Raw genomic sequence first — 16,330 nt, forward strand, 5'->3', positions numbered from 1 at the left:
GCAAGACCCGGTACTGCCCAAGGTGCCCCTTCGTGGAGGAAACATCTTTGCACACTTTTTGGGACTGCGGATTTGCACAGCGCCTATTGACTGCACTTGAGGACGACCTGAGGAACTCTGTCCCCAGGGCGAGCCTATCGCACCATTCTGTGCTTTATGGACTCTTCCCTGGGGTTCATACCGTCGGAGCCATCCAGGAGGCTTGGCGCCTTATGAACTGCTTCAAGGATGCCCTTTGGGTCGCCAGGAACCGGCTCATCTTGAGGAGGGAGAGGATGTCCATCCAGGACTGCCGCAGGCTGATCCACAGCCTGCTCAGAGACTATTCCATCATGGACGGTCCGGAGGACGAGGATGAGGACTAAACCCCTCCTCCCCCTCTCCCCTTATGTGTCTTGTCTTTCAATAAAGCTTCGGGCCTGTGATTTTCCCCTCCCCATCCCCTTTTTCCCAATCCCTATCCCTTATCACGGTTCGTCGTACTGTATTGATTGATATGCTTTTTCTTTCAGATTGAGTGTTTTGTGTAGCATAGGGGTGTGATGTGTCTAGTTAGTGCGTCGTATCCTCATGCTATGTAAATATGATGTAGAATTCTGTGTGTACTGGGCTGCGGCACTGTACACTGTCTGTTAACTTATTTTTTGTGCTAATAAAAGATATATTCAATCAAAAAATCTGTTCTTATCAGTTTAATATCTGATACGTCCCCTATCTGGGGACCATATATTAAATGGATTTTTAGAACAGGGAGATGGAAAAAGAGCTTGCTCTGTCCACTCCACGCATTGACCTGGTATTGCAGTATCTCCAGGACCGGTGCACCCCTTCTTTAATGCAGTTTCTAAAATCAGAAAGAATTGAATTCAATGTTTTTTGTTCATTTTGCTTGTTTGTCGGATTTTGAGATGGACTCTTTGGCTTTGCTTTTCTTCTCCTCATTGGATTTTTCATGTTCAAAGTTGCAGAAGCCAGATTACAAGCTCATTTTGGTTCAACTTCAGCAACTGTGCATTGCATTGCCATGTAATGTGATGCAATGCTATCTTTCTAGCTCTCCCTTTTTACTTCCTTTTGGATAAACAGACATATTAGGCAAGCATTTTGGAGCTTTCACCTAAATAACTACAGGTGGTGAGATAAGCTGCACAATATAATTGACCTTTCAGTATATTGTTGCACACACACCATCTATTTAGCAAATGCCCTTGTTATCAACAGCAGCCTTTTAAACTTACCTGAGCTAACAGGTATGTGCGCTGGTTACTCTGCTGCGCTTAAAATTTCTTTTTTGGTTTGCTACAATGCCTTTTCTGAAACGTTGTCTCCTTCTGCTGGAACACTGACTTCTTTCATTTAATGCCTGCAGACTATAAAAGAGAACCCAACCCAAAAAGTTTGGTTGATTAGTCTGTGGCATTCTGTTAAACTGTTGCTTATGGCGGTCTCTGTGAGCTTCTCAGCGACATTCAGCCAGCCAGGTATCCTGCCTGCAGTAGATGGAATGTGGCAATGGAACGCTGGCTGCGCGTGTCATAATAGGCTCTGAGCCTTTATATACCTGTGCACAGCAGCAGCCACCTTCAGTCTGCTGCTGGACAGCCAGCAGCAGCAGCAGCAGGAGAGGTATGTAATCAGGAGCCCTCCTGCTAAGGGTAGACAGCTGCTCGTTCCACCCCACCCCCCGCCTTAATTGGTTCTCCTCCCTTCCAACGGTGTTGAGGCGGGTGGGAACAGCAGGGGGTGAAGGTGCTGTGTTTAAAGAGGTGGAGTTATGCAGATCTAAAACGCGTGGATTGCAGCAGCAGCAAGCCGAAAAGTGCAGGCATGTAAGGGATCTAGAGGTTGACAACATGTCTTCTTAACGGGAGTCCAGGAGCTCATCTCCACAAATGGACTTTTCAGGATCCTTGGGTGGCTCCGTAGTTTGAAACCAATTCTGGTTATCGCTTCTCGGCCTTTTGGCTAAGATCAAGTGTAGTATCTGTTCTTATCAGTTTAATATCTGATACGTCCCCTATCTGGGGACCATATATTAAATGGATTTTTAGAACAGGGAGATGGAAAAAGAGCTTGCTCTGTCCACTCCACGCATTGACCTGGTATTGCAGTATCTCCAGGACCGGTGCACCCCTTCTTTAATGCAGTTTCTAAAATCAGAAAGAATTGAATTCAATGTTTTTTGTTCATTTTGCTTGTTTGTCGGATTTTGGGATGGACTCTTTGGCTTTGCTTTTCTTCTCCTCATTGGATTTTTCATGTTCAAAGTTGCAGAAGCCAGATTACAAGCTCATTTTGGTTCAACTTCAGCAACTGTGCATTGCATTGCCATGTAATGTGATGCAATGCTATCTTTCTAGCTCTCCCTTTTTACTTCCTTTTGGATAAACAGACATATTAGGCAAGCATTTTGGAGCTTTCACCTAAATAACTACAGGTGGTGAGATAAGCTGCACAATATAATTGACCTTTCAGTATATTGTTGCACACACACCATCTATTTAGCAAATGCCCTTGTTATCAACAGCAGCCTTTTAAACTCACCTGAGCTAACAGGTATGTGCGCTGGTTACTCTGCTGCGCTTAAAATTTCTTTTTTGGTTTGCTACAATGCCTTTTCTGAAACGTTGTCTCCTTCTGCTGGAACACTGACTTCTTTCATTTAATGCCTGCAGACTATAAAAGAGAACCCAACCCAAAAAGTTTGGTTGATTAGTCTGTGGCATTCTGTTAAACTGTTGCTTATGGCGGTCTCTGTGAGCTTCTCAGCGACATTCAGCCAGCCAGGTATCCTGCCTGCAGTAGATGGAATGTGGAAATGGAACGCTGGCTGCGCGTGTCATAATAGGCTCTGAGCCTTTATATACCTGTGCACAGCAGCAGCCACCTTCAGTCTGCTGCTGGACAGCCAGCAGCAGCAGCAGCAGGAGAGGTATGTAATCAGGAGCCCTCCTGCTAAGGGTAGACAGCTGCTCGTTCCACCCCACCCCCCGCCTTAATTGGTTCTCCTCCCTTCCAACGGTGTTGAGGTGGGTGGGAACAGCAGGGGGTGAAGGTGCTGTGTTTAAAGAGGTGGAGTTATGCAGATCTAAAACGCGTGGATTGCAGCAGCAGCAAGCCGAAAAGTGCAGGCATGTAAGGGATCTAGAGGTTGACAACATGTCTTCTTAACGGGAGTCCAGGAGCTCATCTCCACAAATGGACTTTTCAGGATCCTTGGGTGGCTCCGTAGTTTGAAACCAATTCTGGTTATCGCTTCTCGGCCTTTTGGCTAAGATCAAGTGTAGTATCTGTTCTTATCAGTTTAATATCTGATATGTCCCCTATCTGGGGACCATATATTAAATGGATTTTTAGAACAGGGAGATGGAAAAAGAGCTTGCTCTGTCCACTCCACGCATTGACCTGGTATTGCAGTATCTCCAGGACCGGTGCACCCCTTCTTTAATGCAGTTTCTAAAATCAGAAAGAATTGAATTCAATGTTTTTTGTTCATTTTGCTTGTTTGTCGGATTTTGGGATGGACTCTTTGGCTTTGCTTTTCTTCTCCTCATTGGATTATTCATGTTCAAAGTTGCAGAAGCCAGATTACAAGCTCATTTTGGTTCAACTTCAGCAACTGTGCATTGCATTGCCATGTAATGTGATGCAATGCTATCTTTCTAGCTCTCCCTTTTTACTTCCTTTTGGATAAACAGACATATTAGGCAAGCATTTTGGAGCTTTCACCTAAATAACTACAGGTGGTGAGATAAGCTGCACAATATAATTGACCTTTCAGTATATTGTTGCACACACACCATCTATTTAGCAAATGCCCTTGTTATCAACAGCAGCCTTTTAAACTCACCTGAGCTAACAGGTATGTGCGCTGGTTACTCTGCTGCGCTTAAAATTTCTTTTTTGGTTTGCTACAATGCCTTTTCTGAAACGTTGTCTCCTTCTGCTGGAACACTGACTTCTTTCATTTAATGCCTGCAGACTATAAAAGAGAACCCAACCCAAAAAGTTTGGTTGATTAGTCTGTGGCATTCTGTTAAACTGTTGCTTATGGCGGTCTCTGTGAGCTTCTCAGCGACATTCAGCCAGCCAGGTATCCTGCCTGCAGTAGATGGAATGTGGCAATGGAACGCTGGCTGCGCGTGTCATAATAGGCTCTGAGCCTTTATATACCTGTGCACAGCAGCAGCCACCTTCAGTCTGCTGCTGGACAGCCAGCAGCAGCAGCAGCAGGAGAGGTATGTAATCAGGAGCCCTCCTGCTAAGGGTAGACAGCTGCTCGTTCCACCCCACCCCCCGCCTTAATTGGTTCTCCTCCCTTCCAACGGTGTTGAGGCGGGTGGGAACAGCAGGGGGTGAAGGTGCTGTGTTTAAAGAGGTGGAGTTATGCAGATCTAAAACGCGTGGATTGCAGCAGCAGCAAGCCGAAAAGTGCAGGCATGTAAGGGATCTAGAGGTTGACAACATGTCTTCTTAACGGGAGTCCAGGAGCTCATCTCCACAAATGGACTTTTCAGGATCCTTGGGTGGCTCCGTAGTTTGAAACCAATTCTGGTTATCGCTTCTCGGCCTTTTGGCTAAGATCAAGTGTAGTATCTGTTCTTATCAGTTTAATATCTGATACGTCCCCTATCTGGGGACCATATATTAAATGGATTTTTAGAACAGGGAGATGGAAAAAGAGCTTGCTCTGTCCACTCCACGCATTGACCTGGTATTGCAGTATCTCCAGGACCGGTGCACCCCTTCTTTAATGCAGTTTCTAAAATCAGAAAGAATTGAATTCAATGTTTTTTGTTCATTTTGCTTGTTTGTCGGATTTTGGGATGGACTCTTTGGCTTTGCTTTTCTTCTCCTCATTGGATTTTTCATGTTCAAAGTTGCAGAAGCCAGATTACAAGCTCATTTTGGTTCAACTTCAGCAACTGTGCATTGCATTGCCATGTAATGTGATGCAATGCTATCTTTCTAGCTCTCCCTTTTTACTTCCTTTTGGATAAACAGACATATTAGGCAAGCATTTTGGAGCTTTCACCTAAATAACTACAGGTGGTGAGATAAGCTGCACAATATAATTGACCTTTCAGTATATTGTTGCACACACACCATCTATTTAGCAAATGCCCTTGTTATCAACAGCAGCCTTTTAAACTCACCTGAGCTAACAGGTATGTGCGCTGGTTACTCTGCTGCGCTTAAAATTTCTTTTTTGGTTTGCTACAATGCCTTTTCTGAAACGTTGTCTCCTTCTGCTGGAACACTGACTTCTTTCATTTAATGCCTGCAGACTATAAAAGAGAACCCAACCCAAAAAGTTTGGTTGATTAGTCTGTGGCATTCTGTTAAACTGTTGCTTATGGCGGTCTCTGTGAGCTTCTCAGCGACATTCAGCCAGCCAGGTATCCTGCCTGCAGTAGATGGAATGTGGCAATGGAACGCTGGCTGCGCGTGTCATAATAGGCTCTGAGCCTTTATATACCTGTGCACAGCAGCAGCCACCTTCAGTCTGCTGCTGGACAGCCAGCAGCAGCAGCAGCAGGAGAGGTATGTAATCAGGAGCCCTCCTGCTAAGGGTAGACAGCTGCTCGTTCCACCCCACCCCCCGCCTTAATTGGTTCTCCTCCCTTCCAACGGTGTTGAGGCGGGTGGGAACAGCAGGGGGTGAAGGTGCTGTGTTTAAAGAGGTGGAGTTATGCAGATCTAAAACGCGTGGATTGCAGCAGCAGCAAGCCGAAAAGTGCAGGCATGTAAGGGATCTAGAGGTTGACAACATGTCTTCTTAACGGGAGTCCAGGAGCTCATCTCCACAAATGGACTTTTCAGGATCCTTGGGTGGCTCCGTAGTTTGAAACCAATTCTGGTTATCGCTTCTCGGCCTTTTGGCTAACATCAAGTGTAGTATCTGTTCTTATCAGTTTAATATCTGATACGTCCCCTATCTGGGGACCATATATTAAATGGATTTTTAGAACAGGGAGATGGAAAAAGAGCTTGCTCTGTCCACTCCACGCATTGACCTGGTATTGCAGTATCTCCAGGACCGGTGCACCCCTTCTTTAATGCAGTTTCTAAAATCAGAAAGAATTGAATTCAATGTTTTTTGTTCATTTTGCTTGTTTGTTGGATTTTGGGATGGACTCTTTGGCTTTGCTTTTCTTCTCCTCATTGGATTTTTCATGTTCAAAGTTGCAGAAGCCAGATTAGAAGCTCATTTTGGTTCAACTTCAGCAACTGTGCATTGCATTGCCATGTAATGTGATGCAATGCTATCTTTCTAGCTCTCCCTTTTTACTTCCTTTTGGATAAACAGACATATTAGGCAAGCATTTTGGAGCTTTCACCTAAATAACTACAGGTGGTGAGATAAGCTGCACAATATAATTGACCTTTCAGTATATTGTTGCACACACACCATCTATTTAGCAAATGCCCTTGTTATCAACAGCAGCCTTTTAAACTCACCTGAGCTAACAGGTATGTGCGCTGGTTACTCTGCTGCGCTTAAAATTTCTTTTTTGGTTTGCTACAATGCCTTTTCTGAAACGTTGTCTCCTTCTGCTGGAACACTGACTTCTTTCATTTAATGCCTGCAGACTATAAAAGAGAACCCAAGCCAAAAAGTTTGGTTGATTAGTCTGTGGCATTCTGTTAAACTGTTGCTTATGGCGGTCTCTGTGAGCTTCTCAGCGACATTCAGCCAGCCAGGTATCCTGCCTGCAGTAGATGGAATGTGGCAATGGAACGCTGGCTGCGCGTGTCATAATAGGCTCTGAGCCTTTATATACCTGTGCACAGCAGCAGCCACCTTCAGTCTGCTGCTGGACAGCCAGCAGCAGCAGCAGCAGGAGAGGTATGTAATCAGGAGCCCTCCTGCTAAGGGTAGACAGCTGCTCGTTCCACCCCACCCCCCGCCTTAATTGGTTCTCCTCCCTTCCAACGGTGTTGAGGCGGGTGGGAACAGCAGGGGGTGAAGGTGCTGTGTTTAAAGAGGTGGAGTTATGCAGATCTAAAACACGTGGATTGCAGCAGCAGCAAGCCGAAAAGTGCAGGCATGTAAGGGATCTAGAGGTTGACAACATCTCTTCTTAACGGGAGTCCAGGAGCTCATCTCCACAAATGGACTTTTCAGGATCCTTGGGTGGCTCCGTAGTTTGAAACCAATTCTGGTTATCGCTTCTCGGCCTTTTGGCTAAGATCAAGTGTAGTATCTGTTCTTATCAGTTTAATATCTGATACGTCCCCTATCTGGGGACCATATATTAAATGGATTTTTAGAACAGGGAGATGGAAAAAGAGCTTGCTCTGTCCACTCCACGCATTGACCTGGTATTGCAGTATCTCCAGGACCGGTGCACCCCTTCTTTAATGCAGTTTCTAAAATCAGAAAGAATTGAATTCAATGTTTTTTGTTCATTTTGCTTGTTTGTCGGATTTTGGGATGGACTCTTTGGCTTTGCTTTTCTTCTCCTCATTGGATTTTTCATGTTCAAAGTTGCAGAAGCCAGATTACAAGCTCATTTTGGTTCAACTTCAGCAACTGTGCATTGCATTGCCATGTAATGTGATGCAATGCTATCTTTCTAGCTCTCCCTTTTTACTTCCTTTTGGATAAACAGACATATTAGGCAAGCATTTTGGAGCTTTCACCTAAATAACTACAGGTGGTGAGATAAGCTGCACAATATAATTGACCTTTCAGTATATTGTTGCACACACACCATCTATTTAGCAAATGCCCTTGTTATCAACAGCAGCCTTTTAAACTCACCTGAGCTAACAGGTATGTGCGCTGGTTACTCTGCTGCGCTTAAAATTTCTTTTTTGGTTTGCTACAATGCCTTTTCTGAAACGTTGTCTCCTTCTGCTGGAACACTGACTTCTTTCATTTAATGCCTGCAGACTATAAAAGAGAACCCAACCCAAAAAGTTTGGTTGATTAGTCTGTGGCATTCTGTTAAACTGTTGCTTATGGCGGTCTCTGTGAGCTTCTCAGCGACATTCAGCCAGCCAGGTATCCTGCCTGCAGTAGATGGAATGTGGCAATGGAACGCTGGCTGCGCGTGTCATAATAGGCTCTGAGCCTTTATATACCTGTGCACAGCAGCAGCCACCTTCAGTCTGCTGCTGGACAGCCAGCAGCAGCAGCAGCAGGAGAGGTATGTAATCAGGAGCCCTCCTGCTAAGGGTAGACAGCTGCTCGTTCCACCCCACCCCCCGCCTTAATTGGTTCTCCTCCCTTCCAACGGTGTTGAGGCGGGTGGGAACAGCAGGGGGTGAAGGTGCTGTGTTTAAAGAGGTGGAGTTATGCAGATCTAAAACGCGTGGATTGCAGCTGCAGCAAGCCGAAAAGTGCAGGCATGTAAGGGATCTAGAGGTTGACAACATGTCTTCTTAACGGGAGTCCAGGAGCTCATCTCCACAAATGGACTTTTCAGGATCCTTGGGTGGCTCCGTAGTTTGAAACCAATTCTGGTTATCGCTTCTCGGCCTTTTGGCTAAGATCAAGTGTAGTATCTGTTCTTATCAGTTTAATATCTGATACGTCCCCTATCTGGGGACCATATATTAAATGGATTTTTAGAACAGGGAGATGGAAAAAGAGCTTGCTCTGTCCACTCCACGCATTGACCTGGTATTGCAGTATCTCCAGGACCGGTGCACCCCTTCTTTAATGCAGTTTCTAAAATCAGAAAGAATTGAATTCAATGTTTTTTGTTCATTTTGCTTGTTTGTCGGATTTTGGGATGGACTCTTTGGCTTTGCTTTTCTTCTCCTCATTGGATTTTTCATGTTCAAAGTTGCAGAAGCCAGATTACAAGCTCATTTTGGTTCAACTTCAGCAACTGTGCATTGCATTGCCATGTAATGTGATGCAATGCTATCTTTCTAGCTCTCCCTTTTTACTTCCTTTTGGATAAACAGACATATTAGGCAAGCATTTTGGAGCTTTCACCTAAATAACTACAGGTGGTGAGATAAGCTGCACAATATAATTGACCTTTCAGTATATTGTTGCACACACACCATCTATTTAGCAAATGCCCTTGTTATCAACAGCAGCCTTTTAAACTCACCTGAGCTAACAGGTATGTGCGCTGGTTACTCTGCTGCGCTTAAAATTTCTTTTTTGGTTTGCTACAATGCCTTTTCTGAAACGTTGTCTCCTTCTGCTGGAACACTGACTTCTTTCATTTAATGCCTGCAGACTATAAAAGAGAACCCAACCCAAAAAGTTTGGTTGATTAGTCTGTGGCATTCTGTTAAACTGTTGCTTATGGCGGTCTCTGTGAGCTTCTCAGCGACATTCAGCCAGCCAGGTATCCTGCTTGCAGTAGATGGAATGTGGCAATGGAACGCTGGCTGCGCGTGTCATAATAGGCTCTGAGCCTTTATATACCTGTGCACAGCAGCAGCCACCTTCAGTCTGCTGCTGGACAGCCAGCAGCAGCAGCAGCAGGAGAGGTATGTAATCAGGAGCCCTCCTGCTAAGGGTAGACAGCTGCTCGTTCCACCCCACCCCCCGCCTTAATTGGTTCTCCTCCCTTCCAACGGTGTTGAGGCGGGTGGGAACAGCAGGGGGTGAAGGTGCTGTGTTTAAAGAGGTGGAGTTATGCAGATCTAAAACGCGTGGATTGCAGCAGCAGCAAGCCGAAAAGTGCAGGCATGTAAGGGATCTAGAGGTTGACAACATGTCTTCTTAACGGGAGTCCAGGAGCTCATCTCCACAAATGGACTTTTCAGGATCCTTGGGTGGCTCCGTAGTTTGAAACCAATTCTGGTTATCGCTTCTCGGCCTTTTGGCTGCGATCGTATGACTGTACTTTGATTGGTGCGAGTCTCCTGGAGGAATCCGGACCCTTTTGTGGAGGATTTTCTGCTTTTTCCTGTGGTATTCCATACCGACAGAATCCAAGATGTCTTTTGTGAAGAACACCATCCGTTTGTCCGTGGATCCATCTGACCAGAACAAGAACAACGTGGTTTTCATTGTCCAAGACATCGTTGAAGGCAAAGCTGGAGCAAGACGTTCTGAGATCTTCAGTGTCAACGAATTTTCACGTCAAGGTAATTATGACGTTACCTTTATGGACCAGGATGTTTGCCTTAATGTCTTTGAATGGCTCCGTGGTCACTCTAGTGACCCCTGCTTGGAAGGAGTTAGATGGGAACCTTTGTTTGGTCTGCAAGAAAAGGAGGTGACTGTGACTGTCTATAACCCTTTTACAGACCCTGAGCTGCTGGAGTGCTTCCTCTCTCGCTACTGTGAATATGTGCGGAAGGGAGTGAAGCAAGTCAATTGTCTAGGAATCTTTAACTGTCAGTATAAATTCCGTGTGAAATTGAAAAGGGATCCTGACAGTGTGGGGGGCTTTAGACACCCTCCATCAAATTTTTCCGTTGCAGGCCATAGAGGTTTCCTCTTTTACCCAGGCCAGCCCATGTTTTGCCGTAGATGCTTTTCTTTCGGACATACCATGGTAACATGCCTTAAAGGGCAGTGTTGCCGAAATTGCAGAAAGGAGGGGCATATGGCCAACCAGTGTCCAGAGGCCAAGTCCTGTGATGTCTGTGGGAGTAGTGATCACATGTATAAGGACTGTCCTATGAGTGCACCTAGACGTTCTGATAAAGAACAGAAGGAGGAGGAGCTGGAGAGGAGGCAGATGGCAAGCGCACTGAAAGTGCTGGAAAGATTGGAGAGGGAGGAGAGAGAGGGAAGGAGGCGGGAAACTGGTAGAGCCTCTCCCTCTACGGCGCCAGAGGAGGTGTCCCTGAGACCATGTTCTTCTTCTGCTGAAGAAATGAGGAAGAAGCGGAGGGAAGAAAAGGAGTTCTGGAGGGAAGTGGCAAAGGTGGAGAAAAAGGCAGTGTCTGCGAGAATATCTAGGAAAGTGGTGGAAGCAGAGCTGCCTGAGATGATGACTTTTGGAGAGGCAATGGACGCAACAGGATGTGAAGTGCAAATCTCGGAACCCGACAGTCCTGAACACCCTTCGGGTCCTGAAAACACTGAAGATTTTTCTTCGGAGGATGATAGGGGTGCAAAGAAGAGTCGTAGGGAGGATGGTGGGGGCAGTGATGATGCAGATTTTAGTGAGCCTCAGAGGAAGATCAGAACTGCCAGAATGAGGAGTGTGGCTGGTGAAGCCAGCGGGTCGGAAACCAGCTGTTCTGTTCTGATGGCGGAGGAGGATAGTGGTGGTGCTGGATAGTGTCACCATATAATATTGTAAATGTTTTTTCTTTTTGTCCTCTTGTGAGCTTTGGTTTAGGCCAAAGGCTATTTCTTTGTGTAATTGGTGAAGGAGTAGAAGTATTATGGGATTTACCATAGTGTCCCAAAACGTAAGAGTGTTTAAAAGTAAAGTAAGAAGAGCTGCTATTTTTGAGTTTTTAGCTATGCAAAATGCATCTATTTTTTGTTTACAAGAATGTGGGGTAGTGGATGGTGTGAAAGGGGATGAATGGTCTTATGGAGCGTCTGTGTGGTCGGGGAGTGCATGTAATAAGAATGATGGTGTGGGTATTTTGGTTAAAGGAAGGGAGGTTGTTTTGAGTGATTATTTGGTTATTGAGGTGGGGAGATGTATCCTTGCTAATTTTGTATACAAGAATGTAATGTTTTGTGTTATTAATGTTTATGCGCCAGTTGAAAAAAATGAGCGCAAAAATTTATTTGAAAAAATTAAGCTTTTTGTTCCAGGAAGAATACCTGTGGTAATTGTGGGTGATATGAACTGTGATGTGGGGAGAGTGAATGTGGATGTGTCTGGGAAAGCATTATTGGAGTTAGTGAATGATTTTGGGTTGTGTGATATGCAGCGCGTGTGTAACATGAATCCTTTGTTGAACACTTTCTTTTCTGAGAGTGGTAGGGTACAATCCAGATTGGATTATTGTTTTATTTCTAAAAATATGGTTTCTGTTAATTATAGGCAGGAAAACGTTCTTTTTTCAGATCATGTGTGTATGTTGTGTGAGTTGGATATAAAAGTTGATGGAGTGTTTGGGAGAGGATTGTGGAAGTTAAATGTTAAACTGTTAGAGAATGAAGATGTGAGAAAGGAGTATGAAAGGCGGTATGAAGAATGGTGTAAGCATAAAAATGAGTTTGGGAATGTTTGTGAGTGGTGGGACTGGGTGAAGAAACAAACAAAAATGTTCTTTAAAAATTTAGGATACAAGTATGCAGCAATTAAAAGAGAGAGTTTTGTTAAACTGAACGCGCGGTTGAGCGTTTTGTATAAGTTAAGGGAAGGAGGAGTTGAGGTGGAGGAGGATATTTTAGAGGTAAAAAAGGAGATTAGTGAGTTTTTGTTGGAGAGAGGGAGAAGCATAGTGTTTAGGGCAAAGATTGATAAGATGGAGCAGGATGAGAAATGTTCTCGGTTTTTCTTTAAAAAAGTTTTTGGAAAGAAACAGAGTATGAGCGTGGTGTATGGAGCAGATGGAAGTGAGGTGAGTGGAGAGGATATGTGTGAAGAGGTGGCTAAGTTTTATGAGGATCTGTATGCAGTGAAACAGAGGGATGAATGTTTGGAGAATGATGTTTTGAGTGTGTTAGAGAGTAAGTTGAGTGAAGCAGAAAGAGAGAGAGTGATGGGTGAGGTGACTGGTGATGAGGTATGGAAGGTTATGTGTAGTATGGCTTTGAATAAGACGCCGGGGGAGGATGGCCTCCCAGTAGAATTTTATCGTGTGATGTGGGGTGTGATTGGTAAGGACTTTGTGGATGTATGTAAGTATATGTGGGGAAACATGGAGGTGGCTGAGAGTATGCGTGCAGGTATGGTTGTGTTAATTCCTAAGAAAGGGGATTTGAAAAGTCTGAGGAATTGGAGGCCAATAACGTTACTTAATTGTGATTATAAAATCTATGCAAAACTTATGGCTAATAGGATGCGTGATGTGATAGAGAGTGTGATTGGGGATGAGCAGTGTTGTGCGGTACCTGGGAGGCGGATTCATGAGTGTGTGTGTATGTTAAGAGATTGTCTATGGGATTGCATGGGTCGTAAGAAGAGTGTATTTTTGTTAAGTTTGGATTTTGAAAAGGCTTATGATAGGTTGTCGCATGGTTTTTTGTTCAGAGTGTTGTTAAAAATGGGTTTTCCGGCTGATTTTGTTGGGCGAGTGAGAAGTTTGTATGCGGGTGTTTATAGCTGTGTTTTAATGAATGGGTATGTGGGTAGGAAAGTGAATGTGTTTTCGGGTGTGCGACAGGGGTGTCCTTTGTCCCCTGTAGCATTTATTTGTGCAATTGAGCCATTGTTGTGTATGCTGAGGAAAGATAAGGTAATTCGTGGTGTGCAAGTGCCGGGAGGTGGAGGGAAAGAATGGAAGGTGAGTGGTTATATGGATGACGTGTGTGTATTATGTGATTCTGAATGTTCGGTGAGGCGGGTGAAGTTGTTAGTGTCTATTTTTTGTGGTGCATCTGCGTTTAAAGTGAATTGGGAAAAGAGTGAGTGTAAGGGTTTTGGAGGCGGAAGTTTAAGTAGGGATGTAGGTGTGAATGTAGTGAATGGACCTATTAAAGTTTTGGGTGTGAAGTTTTCAGAGAGTTTGGATGGGAAAGAAAGTTGGGATGATGCGAAAGGAAAAGTTGAGCAGAAGTTGAATTTTTGGAAATTGAGGAGTTTATTCTTTTTTGGGAAGATTTTAATTGTTAAGAGTGTGGTGTTGCCAATATTTTTATATATTGCGGTAATATTTCCACCAGGATATATGTGTATGAGAAGCTTGAATAGAATTTTATTTGTTTTTTTGTGGAACTCGAAAATGGAGAGAGCTAGGAGAGAAATTTTGGTTAAAAGAGTGGAAAAAGGTGGTTTGGGTTTTCCGAATTTGGACGTGTTTTTTGGTGTGAATATCGTTGTGTTTGTTTTGAAAGTGATTAGGGCGGATGGAAAGTTTTCATCTATGTGTAGGTATTTATTTGGAGCGTATTTGTTTCGTTTAAAGTGGCAAGAAAGGGATTTGCGATGTCCGATTGCTTTTGAGGTGCCTGTATGGTATGTGTGGGTTTATAAGTTTTTGGTGAGGTATGAACTGTGTGATGCAGATGTGAGATTGCTGGAGAATAAGAAGGCTGTGTATAGGATGATTGAATGTAGAGAGGTAGAATGTGGAATAAATATGGTTAGGGGTGGTGATGTGCAGAAGGTTTGGAAGAAAGTGCGGATGAGTGGTATGACCAACAAACAGAGTGAAGTTGTGTGGCAGTCTTTACATGGAGTATTACCTGTGAGAGAGTTTCAGAGGAATAGAGGTTTGGTGAGGAGTGAAATGTGTCCAAGAAATGGCTGTGGTGGAAGGGAAAGTGTGTTGCATGTTTTTTGGAATTGCCAGTATGCTAGAGATGTGATTGGGAGAATGGGGCCTTTGTGTAAAGAATTGTGTGGTGTGAATTTGTTGTCTTTTGAGTTGTTTATGTTTGGTTTGGGAATATGTGATGGGACGAAGGAAAGAGTCTTGTGGTTGATGCTTGCATGTATAAAGGAAGTGTTATGGGATGTGAGGAATGTGTATGTGTTTAAAAGGAAGGAAATTGCTGTAAAGGATAGTGTGAAGGTGATTTTGGGGAAGATGTATGTGTGTTTCCTATGGGACAAAAAGAGGAGAGGGGAAGTGGATGCGGAGGGAATATGGAAAGTTAAAAAGTGGAGATATATTGTTAGTACCTCTTGATTTTTGTTATTGTTGTTTTGAAATATGAAATAAATATTTCCGATGATGATGGGGACAGCAAATTGCGTATTGGATTTGACGCAGCTGTTTTGATGGAATTTTCCTTTGTATGGTTTCCATAGACTGTGGAATTTCCTCGTCTGAGGAGAAAAAAAAAAAAAAAAAAAAAAAAAAAATCTGTTCTTATCAGTTTAATATCTGATACGTCCCCTATCTGGGGACCATATATTAAATGGATTTTTAGAACAGGGAGATGGAAAAAGAGCTTGCTCTGTCCACTCCACGCATTGACCTGGTATTGCAGTATCTCCAGGACCGGTGCACCCCTTCTTTAATGCAGTTTCTAAAATCAGAAAGAATTGAATTCAATGTTTTTTGTTCATTTTGCTTGTTTGTCGGATTTTGAGATGGACTCTTTGGCTTTGCTTTTCTTCTCCTCATTGGATTTTTCATGTTCAAAGTTGCAGAAGCCAGATTACAAGCTCATTTTGGTTCAACTTCAGCAACTGTGCATTGCATTGCCATGTAATGTGATGCAATGCTATCTTTCTAGCTCTCCCTTTTTACTTCCTTTTGGATAAACAGACATATTAGGCAAGCATTTTGGAGCTTTCACCTAAATAACTACAGGTGGTGAGATAAGCTGCACAATATAATTGACCTTTCAGTATATTGTTGCACACACACCATCTATTTAGCAAATGCCCTTGTTATCAACAGCAGCCTTTTAAACTCACCTGAGCTAACAGGTATGTGTGCTGGTTACTCTGCTGCGCTTAAAATTTCTTTTTTGGTTTGCTACAATGCCTTTTCTGAAACGTTGTCTCCTTCTGCTGGAACACTGACTTCTTTCATTTAATGCCTGCAGACTATAAAAGAGAACCCAACCCAAAAAGTTTGGTTGATTAGTCTGTGGCATTCTGTTAAACTGTTGCTTATGGCGGTCTCTGTGAGCTTCTCAGCGACATTCAGCCAGCCAGGTATCCTGCCTGCAGTAGATGGAATGTGGCAATGGAACGCTGGCTGCGCGTGTCATAATAGGCTCTGAGCCTTTATATACCTGTGCACAGCAGCAGCCACCTTCAGTCTGCTGCTGGACAGCCAGCAGCAGCAGCAGCAGGAGAGGTATGTAATCAGGAGCCCTCCTGCTAAGGGTAGACAGCTGCTCGTTCCACCCCACCCCCCGCCTTAATTGGTTCTCCTCCCTTCCAACGGTGTTGAGGCGGGTGGGAACAGCAGGGGGTGAAGGTGCTGTGTTTAAAGAGGTGGAGTTATGCAGATCTAAAACGCGTGGATTGCAGCAGCAGCAAGCCGAAAAGTGCAGGCATGTAAGGGATTTAGAGGTTGACAACATGTCTTCTTAACGGGAGTCCAGGAGCTCATCTCCACAAATGGACTTTTCAGGATCCTTGGGTGGCTCCGTAGTTTGAAACCAATTCTGGTTATCGCTTCTCGGCCTTTTGGCTAAGATCAAGTGTAGTATCTGTTCTTATCAGTTTAATATCTGATACGTCCCCTATCTGGGGACCATATATTAAATGGATTTTTAGAACAGGGAGATGGAAAAAGAGCTTGCTCTGTCCACTCCACGCATTGACCTGGTATTGCAGTATCTCCAGGACCGGTGCACCCCTTCTTT

At 44.1% G+C, this 16,330-nt stretch overlaps 9 non-coding genes across 9 annotated transcripts; all 9 read left to right on the forward strand.

Annotated features, from left to right (window-relative positions):
- Nucleotides 1–637: 637 nt before the first annotated feature.
- On the forward strand, nt 638–830 carry LOC141177691 (U2 spliceosomal RNA). Its single transcript, XR_012254262.1, has one exon. It is a non-coding gene; the product is annotated as a U2 spliceosomal RNA (small nuclear RNA).
- Nucleotides 831–1,945: 1,115 nt separating this feature from the next.
- LOC141178347 (U2 spliceosomal RNA) lies at nt 1,946–2,136 on the forward strand. The gene has a single exon (XR_012254641.1). It is a non-coding gene; the product is annotated as a U2 spliceosomal RNA (small nuclear RNA).
- A 1,115-nt stretch (nt 2,137–3,251) lies between these two features.
- LOC141178217 (U2 spliceosomal RNA) lies at nt 3,252–3,442 on the forward strand. The gene has a single exon (XR_012254523.1). It is a non-coding gene; the product is annotated as a U2 spliceosomal RNA (small nuclear RNA).
- A 1,115-nt stretch (nt 3,443–4,557) lies between these two features.
- LOC141178348 (U2 spliceosomal RNA) lies at nt 4,558–4,748 on the forward strand. Its single transcript, XR_012254642.1, has one exon. It is a non-coding gene; the product is annotated as a U2 spliceosomal RNA (small nuclear RNA).
- A 1,115-nt stretch (nt 4,749–5,863) lies between these two features.
- LOC141177629 (U2 spliceosomal RNA) lies at nt 5,864–6,054 on the forward strand. Its single transcript, XR_012254206.1, has one exon. It is a non-coding gene; the product is annotated as a U2 spliceosomal RNA (small nuclear RNA).
- Nucleotides 6,055–7,169: 1,115 nt separating this feature from the next.
- On the forward strand, nt 7,170–7,360 carry LOC141178349 (U2 spliceosomal RNA). The gene has a single exon (XR_012254643.1). It is a non-coding gene; the product is annotated as a U2 spliceosomal RNA (small nuclear RNA).
- Nucleotides 7,361–8,475: 1,115 nt separating this feature from the next.
- Nucleotides 8,476–8,666, forward strand: LOC141178350 (U2 spliceosomal RNA). The gene has a single exon (XR_012254644.1). It is a non-coding gene; the product is annotated as a U2 spliceosomal RNA (small nuclear RNA).
- Nucleotides 8,667–14,821: 6,155 nt separating this feature from the next.
- LOC141177916 (U2 spliceosomal RNA) lies at nt 14,822–15,020 on the forward strand. The gene has a single exon (XR_012254431.1). It is a non-coding gene; the product is annotated as a U2 spliceosomal RNA (small nuclear RNA).
- A 1,115-nt stretch (nt 15,021–16,135) lies between these two features.
- LOC141178353 (U2 spliceosomal RNA) lies at nt 16,136–16,326 on the forward strand. The gene has a single exon (XR_012254646.1). It is a non-coding gene; the product is annotated as a U2 spliceosomal RNA (small nuclear RNA).
- Nucleotides 16,327–16,330: the final 4 nt, after the last annotated feature.

This window comes from Phyllobates terribilis, unplaced genomic scaffold (genome assembly GCF_046119375.1).
Source record: "Phyllobates terribilis strain yellow unplaced genomic scaffold, ASM4611937v1 Scaffold_27__1_contigs__length_16484149, whole genome shotgun sequence".
Taxonomy (NCBI): domain Eukaryota; kingdom Metazoa; phylum Chordata; class Amphibia; order Anura; family Dendrobatidae; genus Phyllobates; species Phyllobates terribilis.